The sequence below is a fragment of the Lygodium microphyllum genome, chromosome 11 (genome assembly GCF_053477565.2).
Source record: "Lygodium microphyllum isolate KBCC chromosome 11, Lygodium_microphyllum_v1.1.10, whole genome shotgun sequence".
Classification (NCBI taxonomy): Eukaryota; Viridiplantae; Streptophyta; class Polypodiopsida; order Schizaeales; family Lygodiaceae; genus Lygodium; species Lygodium microphyllum.
This window is the reverse complement of record NC_141145.1, coordinates 77,576,362-77,595,719: the sequence shown is the minus strand read 5'-3', so window position 1 is coordinate 77,595,719 and position 19,358 is coordinate 77,576,362. Positions and strand designations below refer to the sequence as shown.

The 19,358-nt window shown below is 43.4% G+C and overlaps 1 pseudogene; it reads right to left on the bottom strand.

Annotated features, from left to right (window-relative positions):
- Nucleotides 1-212: 212 nt before the first annotated feature.
- LOC148028989 (uncharacterized) lies at nt 213-16,300 on the bottom strand (annotated as a pseudogene).
- Nucleotides 16,301-19,358: the final 3,058 nt, after the last annotated feature.

The window sequence follows — 19,358 nt, the reverse complement described above, 5'->3', positions numbered from 1 at the left end:
AGGATGGAGCTCGCTTGAAGCTTGCACTTGGATCGTGGAGCTACCGGAGTGCTCGAGAGAGGAGATAACTCAATTGGGCATGGAGGTAAGCTCACTACACTCGTAGAGATGGATGGTGCATCAGCTATGTGAGAGGTAGCCATTAGTGCTCAGCTTGGAATGCTTAAAGCAATAAACGATCTGTGGGTCTTGGCGGTTGGTCACCTCTACAGCTAAGAATGTCTAATAGGCTTCGTTGCTCTGAAACAAATACCACCATTAAGTAGCAATAGGTCATTTTTTTATAGGGGTCATTAAATCAAATTTCTTTACGTTAGATAGGCATACAAAGAATTCTATCTGAGCTTTACTAAGTACAATTCTTATTTTGCTATGATACCACATTTAATGTGCATATCTAACACTTCCTTGATGGCACAATTTTTGTAGACCAAAACCTAGATGATGCCATTTGAGACTCCCTTGGAATATCATGGAGTCTGTATCCTAGGATCACTTAAGTCTACCTCACAAGGTTTGCCCCATTTCCACAAGGATTGACCTAGAAATAGCATTCCTGTAATGTCCCCCCCATTCCCGCATGTGAACATCTCCCCCCCCCCCCCCCCCACCATCGCGCCAACAGGTGGCGAGGGGGAAAAGAAGAGTTGATGTGGTAGGGAGAGACGACGACGGGTGTCGTGGATGAGGAGGAAGAAGACGCCGATGATGATGAAAGAGGGAGGCAGATGGCAACAATGAAAAGGAAGATGAGGAAGACATGGAGGAAGATAAAGTGGAGGGGGAGGCCATGGGGCTACCGCTCCTCCCTAGGCCCTTGACTAGTCTGCCTGACCACCATGCGGTGCAACAAGTGGTGGGTGGTGAACACCACCAATCCACCTCCTCACTGCATCCGCCCCCCCCCCCCCCCCCCCTTTAAGCGAAGAGCAAATAGACCTCCTCTTGCCACCCCCTTTCCTGTCGAGGGAAAGAGAGGGTGAGAGGGAGAAGAGAGAGAGAGAGAGAGAGAGAGAGAGAGAGAGAGAGAGAGAGAGAGAGAGAGAGAGAGGAGAGAGAAGAAGAAGAGGAGAAGAAGAAGAAGAAGAAGAGGGAGAGAGAGAGAGAGAGAGGAGAAGAACAAGAGGAGGAGAAAAAGAAGAGAAGAAGAAGAGGAGAATAAGAGTAGGAGAAAAAGGAGAGAAGAAGAAGAAGAAGAGAGAGAGAGAGAGAGAGAGAGAGAGAGAGAGAGAGAGAGAGAGAGAGAGAGAGAGAGAGAGAGAGAGAGAGAGAGAGAGAGAGAGAGAGAGAGAGAGAGAGAGAGAGAGAGAGAGAGAGAGAGAGAGAGAGAGAGAGAGAGAGAGAGAGAGAGAGAGAGAGAGAGAGAGAGAGAGAGAGAGAAAGAAAGAAAGTTATATTAACGTCTTCTAAAGACCAAAACTAGCCTATGAGACAAACTGTGATACAACTGATGAGGTCCAGCTATCCAAAATAAAAGTGCTGAATAAAAAGCTAAAAACTGGAAACTGAAAATACGGTGCTGTGAGTGTGATAACTGTCGTGTATGTGTATGTGCGTATGTAGCTCTGGTACTCCAGATAATGGCTACAAAAGGGGAACAAATGTCGGATGTGATAGGGGAACAACTGTCGGCTGTGATAAAGTGGTGCGATGTGTATATGTAACAGATGTAGGGAGATATACTATCCTGGGATGTAGTAGTAGTCATCGAAGTCGCTAATAGCAGGGGATCCCTCCTGGATGCAGGATGTGGTACATCGACAGTGGAGAAAGAGCAAACTGGATATCTGAGATCCAATGTGTCGAGTGTCGTCGGATCTCAATCTGTTGTCGATGTAGATCAAGAATCCTCTAGATCTCTTGTCGGTGTGGCTTTGGGGTCCGAAACCCACGGATCCTCGTGCGGCATCGGGTACGCTGGTCCTCAGCCTGCTGTAGTGTGAGCCCGGAGGTCTGGCTGGAGGCTGGTACAGTAGCTCTCACTCTGTCTGTCTGAAAGAACTGTGTAATAGTCATCTGGGTGGGCCCCTCTCTGACTAGGACCTGCTGTGTGCTCTGCTCTCTGATGTGCCATGCCTCTCTCAGAAAACGGCCAAATGATCTCTGATCCATATCAGTCATACATCCCTGAAGTGAGCTACTCAATGTGTATCTAGATCTCAAATCTGAGTATGCCGGGCATCTGAGAACAAAATGCTCCTCACTCTCCACCTCTGATCTGCAAAGGGGGCATATCCTCTCTTCCCGCGGGATGACACTGGCTCTGCCACTCTCAATCATAAGCTGATGTGATGATACCCTGAGCTGTCCAATAAGAACTCTCAATCGATGTGGCATATAGATCTGCATATATCTCGGAATCTCTATGAATCCTTGCTTTGATATCCTCAAGAATTGTGTATAATAATGTGCCATCTTCGATGGCAGTGGTTGTGCAGGGCTGTCCCATGTCCTTTGTATATAAATATGCCATATCTCCTGTCTGATGACTCTGTTCCTCTGAGAGAGAGAGAGGGTGTAAGTGGGAGCCTGAGTATCATATAGAAAAGGTGGGAGTCTATCAATGTCCAGCCCATGTATGTCAAACCAAGCTCTAGTCTGTGCATACCATGATGTGGTATCCCCCGCTCGAGCCATCTCCTGAGATGCCATATATGCTCTATATGCAATGCGATCTCTGTCCATATCCTGAAATCTGTGTAGGAAGCAGACTGTCTGAAATAATGCCTCGACTAGCATGGGCGGTGTGGCAAGCTCTGCTTGCACAATGTCATGTGGGACTGAGGGCTTGCTGCGAATCAATCTAGATATCATGATCACCTGATGTCTCTCCATCAATGCTCCATACATCAGTGCTGGAGTGACTAGAGTATCAAAGAGCCACCCCTTGGTGCGGGGCTCCTGGAAATGTGCGTGGTGACACTGTCGCTCCATAAGAGCCAATGCTGAGTATCCTCTAGTGAGGCGGTCACGAGCTGCCTGAAGAAGAAGAAGAAGAAGAATAAGAAGAATAGGGAGAGAGGGGGAGAGAGAGAGAGTCAGTGAGAGACTCTTCAAAGGAGCCTGTTCCTCTTCCCCTCCTTAGAGGGTGACCACACGTGTTGCTCTTCTCTCCATCTTCCCACGAGTTTAACAATGATAGCCAAACTTAAGTTAATTGACCATGCTCGATTATTGTGGAAGCAACGGTGCAAGGATCAAGGTATTTCTAAAGGCGCTATTACTTGGGCTTAGTTAAAAGATGTTGTATGCGGATGATACCTTCTCCCAACCTATCAGACTTTCAAGATGAATGAATTCTTCAAGCTCAAGCAGCTAGAACTAAGGCTATTATTCAAAGTTTGTAACCGTACTAAAATGCGCACCACCTATGGATATTGCGCAGCAAGTGTCCAAGTTTTGTCATTTCCTGAACACTCCTCTAAACCACAGTCTTGAAGCAATGCATCCAACAAACTTGCAAGATGCATTACTTCGAGTGACTCCAATCATCCAAGAACTTAAATCGAGCAATTGTAGCAAAGATGATTCTCTAGATCAGGATAAGAGATGCCACTTGTGCGGAGAGATAGACCACATCCATAGGAGATGTCCCAACCGTCGATGTTTCCACTACAATGAGCTAGGGCACATCCAAGCAGACTGCCCCGACTTAAGCCCGCGGAAGATATGGAGCCTCCAAGGAAACACAGCTACGAAAGTGCAGTTTTTGGATATATAGAGGAATCAGATGAAGACGAAAACCTAGAACCTACAATACCTCTTCAAGATGATTAGAAATCCTAGAAATCTTATCAACATGAAATACCACTTGTACTCGAATAAACTTTACTCTTGTAACTAAAGTTAACCTAAGTAATATGAGTTGCATCTATTTTGAGCCTAGAACTTGCAATGAATTCCCCTTAAGTCATTTGTTTTCAACTAATATAGATTGGGTCTTACCAGAATGTCGAAACTTGGAAGTATTCCTTAGTATTACAAGCGAAGCCAATTATCCATGGAGCTCAGTCCCAAACTAAGGAAAGACAATCTGGGAACATAGTTTTTGAGATAAAGGACCACTTCGATCTGCTAAAAGGATCATAAGGCAATTTGTCTAATGAAGAAAATTCTGCCAAGGATGACCAGGAATCTTGTGACTCCAAGTGATAAAGCTTCGTGAGGTTTCTATTGCAAGGAGCTAGGTGATTTCAAAAGGGAATGTCCAAAGCACCCTAAACATTGATCCTGCGAGTGCCACAACATTGGACATACCTACGTCAATTGCCCCAACAAGACTCAAGGAGAACTCGAACTTATAAGGAATGAAGTTATACAAGCTCCAATGATTCAGGATATATCAGATACCTAGGAAAAAGACCTAGAAGATATTCATGAGATGTAACTACAATAAATTTTCTCTTGTAATCCAAACTCAGATATATCTAATACAATAAGTAGTTTTTTTAAAATACCATAAGGTTATGAGTAATCCGGAGTGTCGCAACGAATGTGTGATGGGTCCTAACCCACAAGCCTTAAGCCCCATTAATGCTTGTCTTCCTTAGTTCTTCCGAGATGAGGACATCTCGAGTTCTTTAAGGGGAAGAGGATGTAATATCCCCGCCCATTCCTGCATGTGAACCCTCCCTTCAATAAACTTAGTTTAAATTCTTTTTTCTAATCTCCCCCTACCATCACCGACACGTGGCGAGGGGGGAAAGAAGAGTTGACATGGTAGGGAGAGACGACGACGAGAGAGAGAAAGAGTGAGTGAGAGACTCTCCGAAGGAACCCATTCCTCTTCCCCTCCTTAGAGGGTGACCATACATGTTTCTCTTCTCTCCATCTTCCCATGAGTTTAACACTCCATCTCCCCAAGTCTAATCCTTTCGAGAAGAATCACACCGGCACACCATCTCTCTGACGAGAGAAAAGAGTGATTTATAGGCCAAAAGTATGGTCCCAAAAATGGAGGGAGACACGCATCAGTAGTAATCCCGCATCCAACAATGGAGCCACTAGTCATGGCGTTTCTAGGAATACGAATATCCATGTACAAATTGCCGTCTCCGCTATTCATTGAGGCATAGGCATGCGCATGAATTCATTTCAACAAGTAGCCTGAACTTATCTTTTTCGATATTTAACGAACTCATAGGGGATCATAGGTTAATTCTTTCCGCAACCATAGATGGCCTCCCATAGATTTATGCATATGGCGCATTGAGGTTCACACAAACCCATATACTCAAATACTTTGCATCCCAGTGCTACGTGATGAAGTCATACGTGGCATAAAGAACATAAAGGTTACTTAAGGGTTATGCACATAGTCGGTGCATGCATGGGAAAGATTATATGACACATGCATCGATGGTACACAAATTGACCTTGCATTAAAGTCTTGCTAATATCACGAGCTACTAGTTCATTAGGTTCTTGAAGTTATACATAGCTAGTGCAAACAACAATCATTAGGATAATAACTATGATGCCTTGAGATACGTCGGATAGAAAATATATTTATCAGTCCTATTCGGGGTTGGGCTAGATGCAACAACAACCTTAGGGCAAGCGAAGAGCTCAAGGAATAGGAAACCCTAAGTCAAAGGAAACATCGATGCTTTTGTACTTGTAGGGAAGAAGGTTGGGTCATCAATCGATGTAAGTGTTTAGTAGAACTTATGTCTTGTACAGTGTTTGAAACCCTAACATATGCCTTAGCCAAATGAAGGGTGTGTTAAGTAAATTTTATGTAAAACCACTCCTCATCCCAAGGCGGTGAGTAGATATGCAATGGAAAGGTTATCGCGACTATTCCTACAATGTTGGAGAAAAGGATACCATTGTTTTTGTTGAATGATTGAATAACACCTTAAATGCTTTTGCATTAAAGTGATTGTGTGATTTGGATAATTATTCCAAGTGCTTGTGTTTGATGCTAACTACATGGCAAGGGCCAGTAATGACAAGTAGCCATGGGAAATAAACGAATGTTTCACTAGAAGATGATATTAGGCCTATTACCTTGATCATGCTTGATTCCTAAATGGATTAATTAAGGAAGGATATTTTGCATGGCTGGATCATCTCCAAGATCACACCGCGGATTACCCCGAGAGGGCACTGCTCGATTCACGGGCCCAAGATTGAGTGGTGAAAAGGCCAACCACGGAAATTGTGTTTCACTCTTAGGCTGCTTGGGGTGAGGTGAAGCTCTGGACAGCCCTTGCCAAGTCCGAAAACGAAGTTGTGGAGTGCCGCGAGCCCAACGTCTAGGGAGTTGTAAGATCCTATTCTAGATAAATGATAGAATTTGTGGTGCCATGTGATATGGACCAGTTACTCCCATAGGGCAGAAGGGGTACTTTTGTTGGATAGAAGGGGATATATAATTGTCTTGTATGGGCAGGAGACAAATATTAACTTGAAGATAAGTTAAGGAACTTGGTTGAACTTGTTTGGCAAAAGGACTGCTTGTTTTATTTTTGTGTCGGTGCTATAAATTATGCAAACGAACCCTGTTCTGTAAAAGGCCTAATTAAGGAAGTTGATTTTGAATGTCACACATAAATGTGATAGGATCTAATTAGAAAACTGAAGCTATCAAGGGAAGGAGGTGTGCAGGACCCCCGATGGGTTAGTCCTACAACAGGGTGGTCCCAGAAAACTGGGAGGCTTCTCACAACATTTTACCATCATTCGACCTCTACGTATTATTTAAGTTAGAACCCTATTTGTGTCGTTTTAGGGGACCAAAATGGGATTATGCTACATCCCTCTCGTTTTTTATTCTCTTTGAACCAAGTGCGGTATGGATCTGCTTCAGATTGGGTATCTCTGCGTAAAGTAGGATGTCAAAGACCCGATGCTAGAATACTGTCGGGAGACCTTGGCCCTAGAAACCCAAATTTCAGGTCGATCCTAGTGGGTTTTCTGCCATGAACATTCTGTTGCGAGGCGGACTTGGGAAACTCTAGGCGACAAACTTTGAAACATTCCATGGGAGTTCCAGGCAACGACACTTAGATTTGTTTCTCGATGGCTCGCTAAAATGTGCTTGACGAGCAGATTACAATTCCTAAATAAGATTAAGGCCATGTAATAATTTATCAAGTGTTGATAATGGAAATTGCACAAGTGATTTTACCCAAAGCAAAGTAGACCCTTGTCACAATAAAATCAAAGAGAGTGAAAATTAAGGGGAAACTAGCATATTGACCCCTCTTCCCATTACGTAAAGTCTCAACCCAACCTCCTATAATGACATAAGGTCGATATCAATAGCAATTTTTATACGATAATCATTGTCCATCCCTTCCTAATTCCTCCTAGTCTATCATTCTTAACAAGAACCTCTTGGTTTACTAAGAAGCCATTCTAACATAGGATGGATCTATCACGAATTTACCCTCCCAGTTCACTTACATGATAGAATTATCAATTGTTTAATTACCAAGCATATTTAATTTGATGTATAAATCAAGTTCCTTAATTAATCTATTAGGCACAAGATTCATTCACATAATTTAGTCACACAACACAAAATAAATTTGAAGATAATCTTTCTAGAAAAACAATTCTTTTTTTCAAAGGGGATAGCTTTATTATATCAATTCAACCTTTCCCATATGATTCATCCCAAAGGCAATGCCACCAATTTGCTCTCAGATAATGATGCCAGGAGGCATATTCCACGGTGGATTCCGTGAGACCACGGTGGATTACATGAGGTTTTGCAGTGGATTCCGTAAAATTATATTTATTTGTCGGGGCTTGTACACAAGGTGGATTCCTTGTGCGAGAAGTTGATAGGGACGCTTGTCCTTTTCGGGCATCATGTTGATTTAATGTGCATGTGGGTGATTCCATAGCAGGTGATTCTGCAAAATACATATTTAAATTAATGGACATTTATGAGTTTAGAGTGCACTCGTATTAAATTAAGGTTAGGACAATGTTCCAACCAATTTATTTCTTTTGTAGCTGAAGACTGCTAGGTATTCACTTTTTTCAGTTTAATTTTATTATTTTCTAACAATTGTGAATGCTTCAATTGATGTTTAGAGTGGGCAGTGGTGGTGTTGGGAAGCACTAGGCAATAGTGTGTATTTGAAATACCTAAAAAAAATGATCATTTTTGATAGGCATGCGTCTTATCATTAAAGACGTGGCACTAATATTTATTTAGGCACGCTTATTTATTGAAGCACTTGACAAATATTTATTATTTTGTATGCACATGGGTGCACGATTTAAATATTTCATTATTGGACATTGTATTTGGGCACATCTCGACTTTTGGGACACCCAACTGCTTTATTCTTTGTTTGGACAAAAGCAAACACAAAAGCTAAAGCATGCTTATTGTAAAATTGGGCTATTTTTTAGCTTTGAGATGAATAAAATCTATAAATACATGCCTTGTGAAGTGCTCACACAAGGCATGGGGGGAGATTGTACCCAATTTGTCTTTTTGTCTCATGCCATGCAAATCTTCTTTCTTGCTTTTTGATCTTAAGTAGAGTTCTTTGTTCTTGGGGACCTTCTAACGCTCGCTACATATGCATCTAACATCCGATTTGCGCACCAATGGTATCAAAGCAAAGCTGAGATTAAGGGCTTCCAATCGCTTATCGTCTCACACGAAGGCGAAGCTCCTAGAACGAACAGGCTCTATAGTCAGAACGAACCGTCAATTACAACATATTCCTAGCGATGAAGAACCCCTTGTTGTGATGTTGGATCGCGAAGGACCACTCTTTGGAGGTGGAAGACCACTTGGGAAGCTCCTTGTTAACCGTCCGACGAACAAGGTGAAAAATTTGGAAAAGCTAAAGTAGAAGAAAAAGGCCAAGGAAAAGTGAAATGGAAGACAAAGGCGCACAAGGAAAATCTAGAAACACAAGAAGCGCACAAAAGTCCCAAATAAGGGAGAAAGACGCACAAGAAAAAGTGCAAGTCAATATTTTTGTAAAAGAGCACAAGCTTATCGTGATTTAATTTAAGGAGTGCCGAGCTCTCACCTGCGCAATTTGTAAAGGTAGATGGGCAGTAGGAAGGATAGGAAGATAGGAGGACAATGGGAAAAAGGGCCTAGGCCACGGCCGGCCATGTAAAAAAGGGGATAAGGGGATGACCGCCCAAAAGGGATTTAGGGTTTTGTATATAAAGTTGAAAAGTGAATGAGAAGCTCATTCTTGTGTGTGGCCAAAGCTTCTTCTTCTTCTTCTTCTCTTGTTTTTTGCCTTCTTGCTTGTGCTTGAGTGAGGGATTAAGGGAGTGTGAGGGAGTGAGGGAGAGTGTGTGAGAGTGAGGGATCATGGAGAAGAAGCTCCCCATCTTCTCTCTTCATCTTCTCTTCTTCTCCTCTCTTCTCTTTTCTCGCACGGCTATGGAGAAAATGGAGCTTGACGGAGAGGGCTTGAGGTTGCTTGAGCTTGCCGCAAGGATCGTGGAGCTACTGGAGTGCAAGAGAGAGGAGGGAACTTGATCGAGCATCAAGGTAAGCTCACTACACCCGTAAGGTAGGCATTGCGCATTGGCTATGTGAGAGGTAGCCATGGCCGCTCGGCTTGAAATGCTTGATCAATAAGCAATCTTGGAGCCCCAAGAAGAACACCAAGGAAAAGGGAATTCTCTTGCAAGAAAATCTATCTTGTAACATCAACAAGCTTGTTTATCATGTTTCATATGATCACAATGAAGAAAAGAACACCAGGCACAACAAATCTTCATGCAGCATCATGTAGACCTCCCACGGATTTGATAGAATCAACCATATTCTTCAATATCTTCACAAAATCCATCAATAGAACAAAAAAAGCAAAGGAATACACCATCTTTGAATGGAAATACATCACATAGTATTCATCTTCAATATCTTCATAGTCTTCTCTCTCAATCTGTCATATATAATCACTCTGTTTCAGTAGAATTGACTATCTCCGACTCTCTCTCTCTCTCTCTCCATTAATAATACATCATATCCTCACTACAATCTCTCAAAAATCACCCTCAATAATCCTTCTTAGGTCGTGGATACCCCTCCTAAGAGGTATGTCTGATATGAAGAGTCACTAGAGCCACTACAGTGTCCTTTCATAGCTCACTACTGTTACTTTACTCTAGTCTTCACTTGAGTCTTCAGCAGCTACTTCTTCCACTTCTTCCAGCTCTTTTGCACTTGTATTCACCTCTTTCCAAGGCTAGAAAACTTTCCCAAGCTACACTCTCATCCATCAGAACACATACAGAAGCATATAGAACAGTCACAGAACAGTACCAGAACAGCTACAGTACAGAACAGAACAGAACAGAGACAGAAGCTCTACAGAAGACCTACAGAAGGTTACAGAAGGTTATCAAAACCACATAACTCATTCTCAAACCATGCCAAACTCTCACAAACCATTCAATAAGCTTTCTCAAGATCTCAATCTTCATCAATCAATACTCCATCCCTCCTTACAGAAGACAATCAGAACAAAACAGACCAAAACAAAAGCAAAACAGAACAAAACAGAAGGTATACAGAATCAATCAGAACCTATCAGAACATCATAGAACCACCAATAAACATCATGAACTTCCAAAACTCAATCATTATCATCCAAAACACTCTCAAATCACTTCCAAACCAATTAATCATCTCATAAAATCAACCATTCAGCTCTCAAAAACAACAAAAATCAGCCAAAAAACAAGTCATTTGAACACTCAACATATTCCTACACTTAATAAGGAAGCGTCCTCACGACCCAAGAAAAAGGGAATACAAGTTCAGGGAAAAGCTCAACTTTGATATTCAATATCTCCTAAAAAAGAATCCATCCATTACGACCCCAACTTATAACCTGTGTCTGATATAAAAATACAAAGAAAGGAAAACCCTTTACACATTAACACTTCTGATCAAACTAAAAATCACAACAAATTTATAAAGGATATAAGAGTTTTCTTCTTCTTCATCAGCATCAGCTTCAACTCTGCAACCACGACCCCATCACCACAATTCTCCAAAATGTAGCTCGCACACGAAATCCAATAGGAAACCACCACGTTCATTTTACATAAATGAACTCACAATACAAACACGAATACACAACACAACCATCTGAATGACTCCTCCAAAAAGAGAGTTTTTCATTAAAAAGCATCCACCATACATTGGAAAGGTATCAATGAAGATGATCCCTCTTGAAAGATTGATGTTGTCGGAAACGATCCATAGACAAGGATTCATCTACAAAGGTTTTGGGAGGATTTTGAAAAAACTGAAGATAGCACATCCTTTCCAACAGGACCAAGTATCTGCTAGGCAAACAAAGGGCATGAAAATACAATATATCCAGCTGTTGGGAATCAATGCTCACATTGACATTCATGCACAACTTTGGAATAGGCTTGGAATCATTATGACAGTGCCTATGCATATACGCCAGGTACCAAGCAAAGTGAGCAGTTAATCTCACTGAAGGATTGGCAGACTGTGAATACTGCTGAGCAAAATGAACATAGTTCTGATAAGCTTGACTGAAAGCTGTCCATTCTCCTAGAATTACTGGCCAATTGATCTGAGGTCCTGTAAGGCAATCATCCGAACTCCATCCCCTTCTTCTGGAAATCTGATTATCAAACCCGTCACAATCACTAACCAACTGAGGTGGTTGAGATATAGAAGTGTTAGGAGAGGGTAGTGGAATAAGGAAAAGTGGATGAAGTGAGGGATAGGAAAAATCATAAAAGGAAGAAAAGGTTAAAGAAGGAGTGGCAGAAATTTGGAGGGAATCGCTAAGGAAGGGTGTTAACTGATAAATAGGAAATGTGGAGGGTACATGAATGGATGGAGAAGGACAGGGAGGAGAAGGGGAAAATACCCTATCCTCAATAAAGGAACAATATGTAAAAATGGGAATTTGAGGGAAAGATGAAGGTTGGAAAAGAAGGGGTAAAATAGTTGTGGAATTAGATTGACAAAGGGAAATATATATAGCATATCAATGAGCCATTTGTTGGTAATAGAGGAGGGTAGGAATAGAAGGTCCTAAGAGAGATCGTCGATGATAGGCATCAAAGAAGGTAGCATCAAATGGATTATGTTTGGAAAGATATGCTAAGAGATCCATCCTCAGTTGATTAGTACTCTGGGCAGAGATAGGAGCTGTGTTTTGTCTTTGATTCAGGACCACAGAATCAATCATGGGATGCCAGTAATTATCATGACAATCAGCCACTTTGGAGGAGTAACTCTGGAACATGTCAGCTATGTGCAACTCCAAATGGTTGACATACAAAACGGCTTGTAGAATCACATCCCCCACATACCATGCCATATCCACCTCATCGGGAATTAACAAGTCTCCTCGTAGATACATGTATGACATCAACATGGTACCTGGCGTGACAGAATCTTCAAACACCATCCTGACTACCTCTGTCAGCAACTCAGCAGACCAAGCCCCACTCCATCCATCCTCTGGAAGAGATAAATCCATCGTGGAAAGCTTCATGTAGAAGACCAACTTCTGTAAGTGGTAGTGGACAAAGAAAGAATAGTCTAGTGAAACATTTTCCTGAAACTCTTCAAATGTAGACCGTAACAAGTCCATTCTAGACTGCAATCTTTCAACCTTATCTTGGAATAGAGGACACAAGGTAGCCTGTCTCTGAAGAGCAGCCAAGTCCTGCTGTGAAAGAGAAGGAATCAAGGGAACATTAGGGCTTGGAGGAACAGAGCGCGACTTTGCGAGTTGATCTTGTAACTGCTGGATTTGGGAGGCTTGGGATGCCACTGTGTCATTAGTAATCTGTAAAGCTGAAAATTTGTCATCTAAGATAGCTTGGAACTCCCGCTCTTCTCTAGACATCCGTGCCTTCTCCTCTGAAAGGCTAGTAACCTGTGATTGAACCTCTAGTAACTGGATCTTCAAAGAAGAGATCTCATCGCTTTGGGTGGCAACCAATTGGGTTTGTTGTTCCATTTTCTTAAACAAATCTGCTAGGGTATCCTTAGCAGAAGCTAACTCGGATGTTGCCTTATGCAACTGGTCCTTAGACTGCATGAGCTCTTCATAAAAGGACACGTACAGTTGTTGAACACAGGCTGTCACTGACAATTCAATGGAACTTTGAATATCTTTACAGAGGAAAGGAATTGCATCTCCTGAGACTAGACTGTGCAGGGAGGGAACTGATATGTCCAATGATCCTTCTCGATGTGCTCTGAACAGGTTATTACAAGTGAGATACCCAGGGAGATCACTGCCAGAGGTAGCAGGAATGGGCACTGAAGGAAGGACGGAAGGAGCTTTATCCGCTACCCGCTTCAAGCGTTTGCGCTGGATGACTAGGGGAGGTGGAGAATCCTCATCCTCTATGTCAATGGGTTCTGACTCATCTGAAGGTGGAGGAGGAGGTACTGGATCTGATGGAGGAGGTGGAGGCACAGTCTTCAGTAAACCTGAATAGGTCAAGAAGGCAGACAAATATGATCCATATGTGACATTGGTAACATTACCCATGGTGACTTTGACGAAATGTTGATCCATTTTAGTGAGGAGGTAAGTGCTCCAATCAATAGCAACTCCTTTCAACACCATCCTGGAAGCTGTAAAAAGCTCTTTGGACAAGTACTAGGATGGCGTTTTGGCAGGCATAAACCTGTTCCGGAGAAACTGACAGATCGTCTTTCATACGGGATCAGTGATCATAGAAAAGGAAACTCCTGAAGAGTTGATCACCTTCTTAACATCCAGCATTTTCCTTGTTTGCTTTTGCAACAGCTTCAGAATCTCTTCATTAGAGAAAAGCTGACGAGTGGTAACAAAAGGTTCACCTTTGGAGGGAAGAGACAGAGCCTTCCCTAAGCCTCAAGGTGTCAAAGTCATAGAAATGCCCTGGACTAGTCCTGTCTTCTTGCTGTAAGAGGCCAGAAACTCATCACATAACGACGGATCCTCTGGAAGCAATGGAAAAGAAGTAACCACAAAAGCAGCGAGTCCCGCCTTCGTGAGAGGCTCAAAAGTAAGTAGGGAAGAGTAATCCCTACTAACTAATGGGACGTACTGGATAGGGGGAGGAGCATGAGAAGGCGCCATTCAGATGGTTACACACACACCACAAACATAGACAATCAAGGAGAATGCCTGCAAAGCAACAGACAAAAAATCCAAGGATAAGAGAACAACCAAAACAATAAAACGTGACTCGACCAACTAACCCCAAGCAAACCACAGCCTAGAAAAAATTCGACATGACCTCGAGACATATGCGACTGAAAGCTTCATGCTATGCATCCAACAAACACCCAGAACCCCGTATCAGGCAATAAAAGAAAAAAAACTACATACCGTATCCGTAACCGTAACAAAGACAGTAAACCAAAACAATACCACATCTGACACATATCAAGACTACATCGTTGATAAACCAGTGTTTGACTATGGAAATAACTCCAATGACTGCGCATACCCATCCCACGAAACGGTTCGTTAAAAAGGGGAATGAAGTGCAGTGAGGGGGAATTAATTTAATGAAGGGTTTATTTTAAGAAATTATTAAGAAATGGGTGAATTTTTATTAAGTGATAAACCTTAGCAAGAAAATGACAGTTCCTTATTATAAATTTAATTACCAATTATTAGGTGAAAACGGTACTTTAATTCGAATCCCGGACTTCGATACCCAGACTAGGTCTCTAAATGCAAGTTCATTGATTACAAATTAAGGTGATGTGGAGCGCTTTTTTGCCAGCGCGTGCTCTTGTGACGGCTGGTTCATTTGAATTAAAAATTAAAGTGTCTCTGTAGCGCACGTAGCGCGTGCTAAGTGAACGGCGAGTGTATTTTAATTAAAAAGTATGTGCGTATTGAGTGCGAATGCGCGTGGAAACCATGGGTGAATAAATAGTTCATTTTAACAATTAATTTGTGATTAAGGGGGAAATGAAAATAAATAAAGCACATAAAATAAATACCTGGAAGGGATGTGTATGTAATGCCTGGAAGAGTTCCCCAAAAGAAGTGAATCCAGTAAAGGAAAAGTAAAGACCACTGACGAAATAACAAAGAAAACATCTTAGCGGGATTGTTGATTTGAAATGAATTTTTAAGGTGTGATTGTGGATGGGAGTGGGGTTATATGTTAGGTGTATTTATGGTGGGGTTATAGGGTGGTTTCGTTTATTTGGTTTGTTTGTTTGTTTTTGTTTTTGTTTTTTTTGTTAATGGAAGTTGAATTTGAATTGGCTATTATGTACGGTTTGTGTTTGGTTTGGTGTTTGTTTTGTTTTGTTTTTTTTTTTGTGTTTTTTAATAAGAATAATAAGAAGAATGAAATCAAGATATAGAGCACATGAACAGCCATGGAGGAAATATCCACAATTGAGGGTATGAAAATAAGATGGGGATTTGTATGGTTAATTGTTATTTGTTGGTTTTTTATTTTTTATTTTTTTTTATTTTTTTTAAAATAGGGGTGCCATGTATGAAAATATGTTAAAGTGAAAAATAAATGGAAAATGGTCAAGGGGGGTGAGTGGAATTTTTTAGAATATTGTTAGAATATTATTAGAATTTTTTGCTATTTTTAAATGAATTTTCTACATTTGTTGGTAATTTGGGGGATAAATTGGGGAATATTTAATTGTCAGAAATTTGGGGTTGGAAATTTCCAGCTGACAAATTTCCAAAAATTGGCAAAAAGCGAAGGAAATTTTTAGAATTTTTTTTGAATTTTTATGAGGTGGAAATTAATTTATAAATTAATTAAATCAGTTAAATCAGCTTAGTCTGGTAAGTAAGGTCAAATTAAGTCAGCTAAGTCCTGTTAGTATGTGTAAGTCATGTAAGTCTGACTAAGTCAAGTCAGGTTAGTCAAAAGGAACTAGGTTAGTCTAGGTGAAGTCAGATAAGTCAGTTAGGGGGACTAAGGCAGTGAAGACTAACCTAAAGGGGGTTAGTTAACCTAAGTTGGGTTAGGGTTAGGGTTAGGGTTAGCGACCTAACTAGGGTGAATTAGGACTAACCTAACTAGGGTTAATTAGGACTAACCTAACTAGGGTTAGTTAGGACTAACCGAACTAGGGTTAATTAGGACTAACCTAACTAGGGTTAGTTAGGACTAACCGAACTAGGGTTAGTGGGGTGGGGGTTAGGTTAGGTTAGTTAAACTAAGGTTAGGCTAGTTAAACTAAGGTTAGGTTAGTTAAACTAACCTCTAATGGCAGGTAGGGAGGAGGAGGAGGGGGAAGAGGAGGAGGAGGAATAGGAAAAGGCGGTGGCGGTGAGGCGGAGGGTGGCGGAGTTGGCGGCATGCTGCGGCGGCGAGGGGCGATGGCACGCTGTGACCTCCTGACGGGCGACGGGTTGGGGCGGCCTCCTGACGGGCGACGGCGATGGGCGGCCTCCTGACGACTAGGGGTGGCACGGGGCGGCGCTGGCGAGGAAGGAGGCGGGCGGGGCGTAGGACGCGGCACGGCGGGACGTCTTTGACTGGGAACCGGGGGGGCGAGGCGTCGTCGGGCGAAGGGGTGGATGGCGGCGGCTGGTCGATGGTGGGCGCTGCAGAGGAAGGCCCAGGGGCGGCGCAGGCTGCATGGCGGGGCGTCTGCGGGGCTGGCGAAGGCGCTACGATGAGCGCTGCAACGGCGTCCGCACGGCGAACAGGGGCGGCGCTGGCAAGGAAGGAGGCGCAGAGAGCGGCAGTAGAGGCGGGTCCGAGGCGCTGCAGAGGCGGCAAGAGAGAGGGAAGGAGAAAGTGGAGGGGAAGGAGGGGATGTGGAGAGGAAGGAGAAGAGGGTGGAGAGGCAGGAGGAGGGGAGGGTAGGAGCAGAATGGGAAGGAGAGGAGGTGGAGATGGAGGGAGAGGAGGGAATGAGGAGGGGAAGGAGAAGATGGAGGGGAGGGGAGGACGACGCAGGAAAGGGAGAGGGAGAGGTAGTTAGAGGAGGGAAAGGGTCGGGGTAGAGGGGGGATAGGGAAGGGTGCGGGGTAGGGGTAGGGGTTAGGGCATAGGGGGGGTGCCCAAGGGGTGGGGTGGGGTAGGGGTTAGTGGGCGGGATGCCCAAAAAGGAGGCGTACCCCCCGTCTCGCGCGCATGCGCGGGGCGAGGGTAAAAAAAATTGCCGTGACGGGAGTGAAAAGGCGCCCGAATGCGGGGACGAGGCATGCGGATGCGATCGGGGCGCGTTAAGACACGTAAAATCGAAAACGAGCGCGTTCACGCGCGGAACGGGGCGCGTAAAAACACATAAAAAATAAAGAAAAATTAATAACTCCCAATCCGGACCTCAAAACGAAATAGCGTAAAAACAAAAAGGGGGCAAGATGACAGGGGGAAAACAAGGAAAATAGGTGACGGAGGTTCCGGGAGGGGTAAAGGGCGGTCATGTGCAAAAAATGCAAAAACGGGTCTAAAAACATAATTAAAAATTAATATCGAAAGATCCGTGCATTGAAACGAGGTGCAGGAAAAAGGAAAAATGCGTAGAAAGACGTGCCCGACAATCCTATCACATCAAAATAGAATTCCAACGGAGATAAGATGCGTTCACGTGGAAAAAAAACCCAAAAAAACCCGAAAATGGGATCGGAAATTAATATTGGACGAACCGTTCACCGGAATGACATGAAGGAAGAAGGAAAAATGTCCGCAGGAAGGGGTGGCACAGGGTTGTCATGTTAAACCGCAGTTCCTGTGGAAGTAGGAGGGGTTCACATGCGAAAAACTCCAAAAATACACCTGAAAACTCACGAAAAAAGTAATAAGTAAAAATCCGAAAGTCGAAAGAGGGGGGAGGAAAAAGGAAAAAGGTGGGGGAAGACACAAGGGACATGACTGTCAAATCAAATTGGAATTCCGATGCAAACAGGGCAGGCTCACATGGAAAAATGTCAAAAAGACGCACGAAAAAGTTGTAAAAAACCGGAAAATTAATATTGGACAAAACATGTATCGGAATGACACAGCGTAAAAAGGAAAAATGTCGGGGAAAAAGTGATTGTCAGGGCGATGATGTCAGATCACGGTTCCGAAGTAAGCAAAGCGCGTTCACATGGAAAACCGGCTAATTTGCGCAAAATGCTTCAAAAATTAATAACGCGAAAACCGTGCACCGGAACAGGGGTAGGTAAAAAGGAAAAATGGTCAGGTCAAAGGGAGGAATAGGGCTATAAGGTTGGATTTGGACTTCGGTAAACGTAGGGTGCAGTCACAAGACAGGACTTCAAAATCAGAAAAGGAAGGAAAACTGCAAGGGAACGGTCCCACGGGTGGGTGGAAAATGAACGGGTGGGTGGGAAGGGACTCCATGAGGGTAATAGCAAGTCCTGGTATACATGCATGAGCAGGGTAAGGCATATGCAGAGGATATATAATGTAGACGCGCAGGGACGCGTCCCCACACTTAAGACCTTAATGGATAGGGTTAACCGAGCAACAGGGACCTAGGACCACGCCACAGACCATCCACTAACGTCCCCACACTTAAAAAATGACCGTCACGAAGAAACCAAAGTGGGAGGGTTAGAAAAACTTGGCCCATTTCGTCAAGAAGTAAGGTTGAGTGTCGATGGCACGTCCAGTGTTATTGTCGGCTTCTAGAGGTACCAAGGCATTTTTTCGGCACACATCCGTCATGGCAGGGACCATGTGGCAGTACCCAGGGAGGTAGCTGATGGAAGGAATCGTAGGAAATGCGTTGTCGATGATGAGGGATATTACACTCCACTCACAGTCACTCAAATGGAATGAAAGAACAGTCACTCGTCCCATGACTAATATCACTCAAGGAATAAGGATGGAAACCCATATCACATACCCGGTTTAGAAATCGACAAGGGGAAATGGTGCAGAAGGAGTATGCCAGGGTGCACATTTGATGGTGCATTAGTGCGTCCAACCCATCTGGCATAAGTGCAAGGAGGAAGGCAAGGGAGCCTTAGAGTGCAGTGTACAGAACAGGGTGATGTGTCTTGTGATGACGGCAAAGACCCATCCCGTGGGTGCATAGGGAAACTGGAACATACCTGACTCCAAGTTTCGTAACGTCCCTCAATCTCACCTCTCGGTAATTGATTGAAGAAACTCCAGTCACACTCAGCCCACCCCCTATGTCTCACGCTCTGTTGAGAGATACAGGAGGGCAGCCTTTTCCTGAAACCCGTTGATGTAATCCTCACGGCAAAGGTTGTATGCCTTGTGCGCATTGGATGGTGCAACTGTGCATCCCGCCCTGTGCCGACATACTGTGCGAGAAGGAAGGCCAGGGAGCCTTATGGTGCAGTGCACAGAACAAATTGTGCTTTGTGCATTGAGAGGCCCATCCCGTGCGTGCAACACTTCATTCACACTTCTCACCTCTCATTTGATTT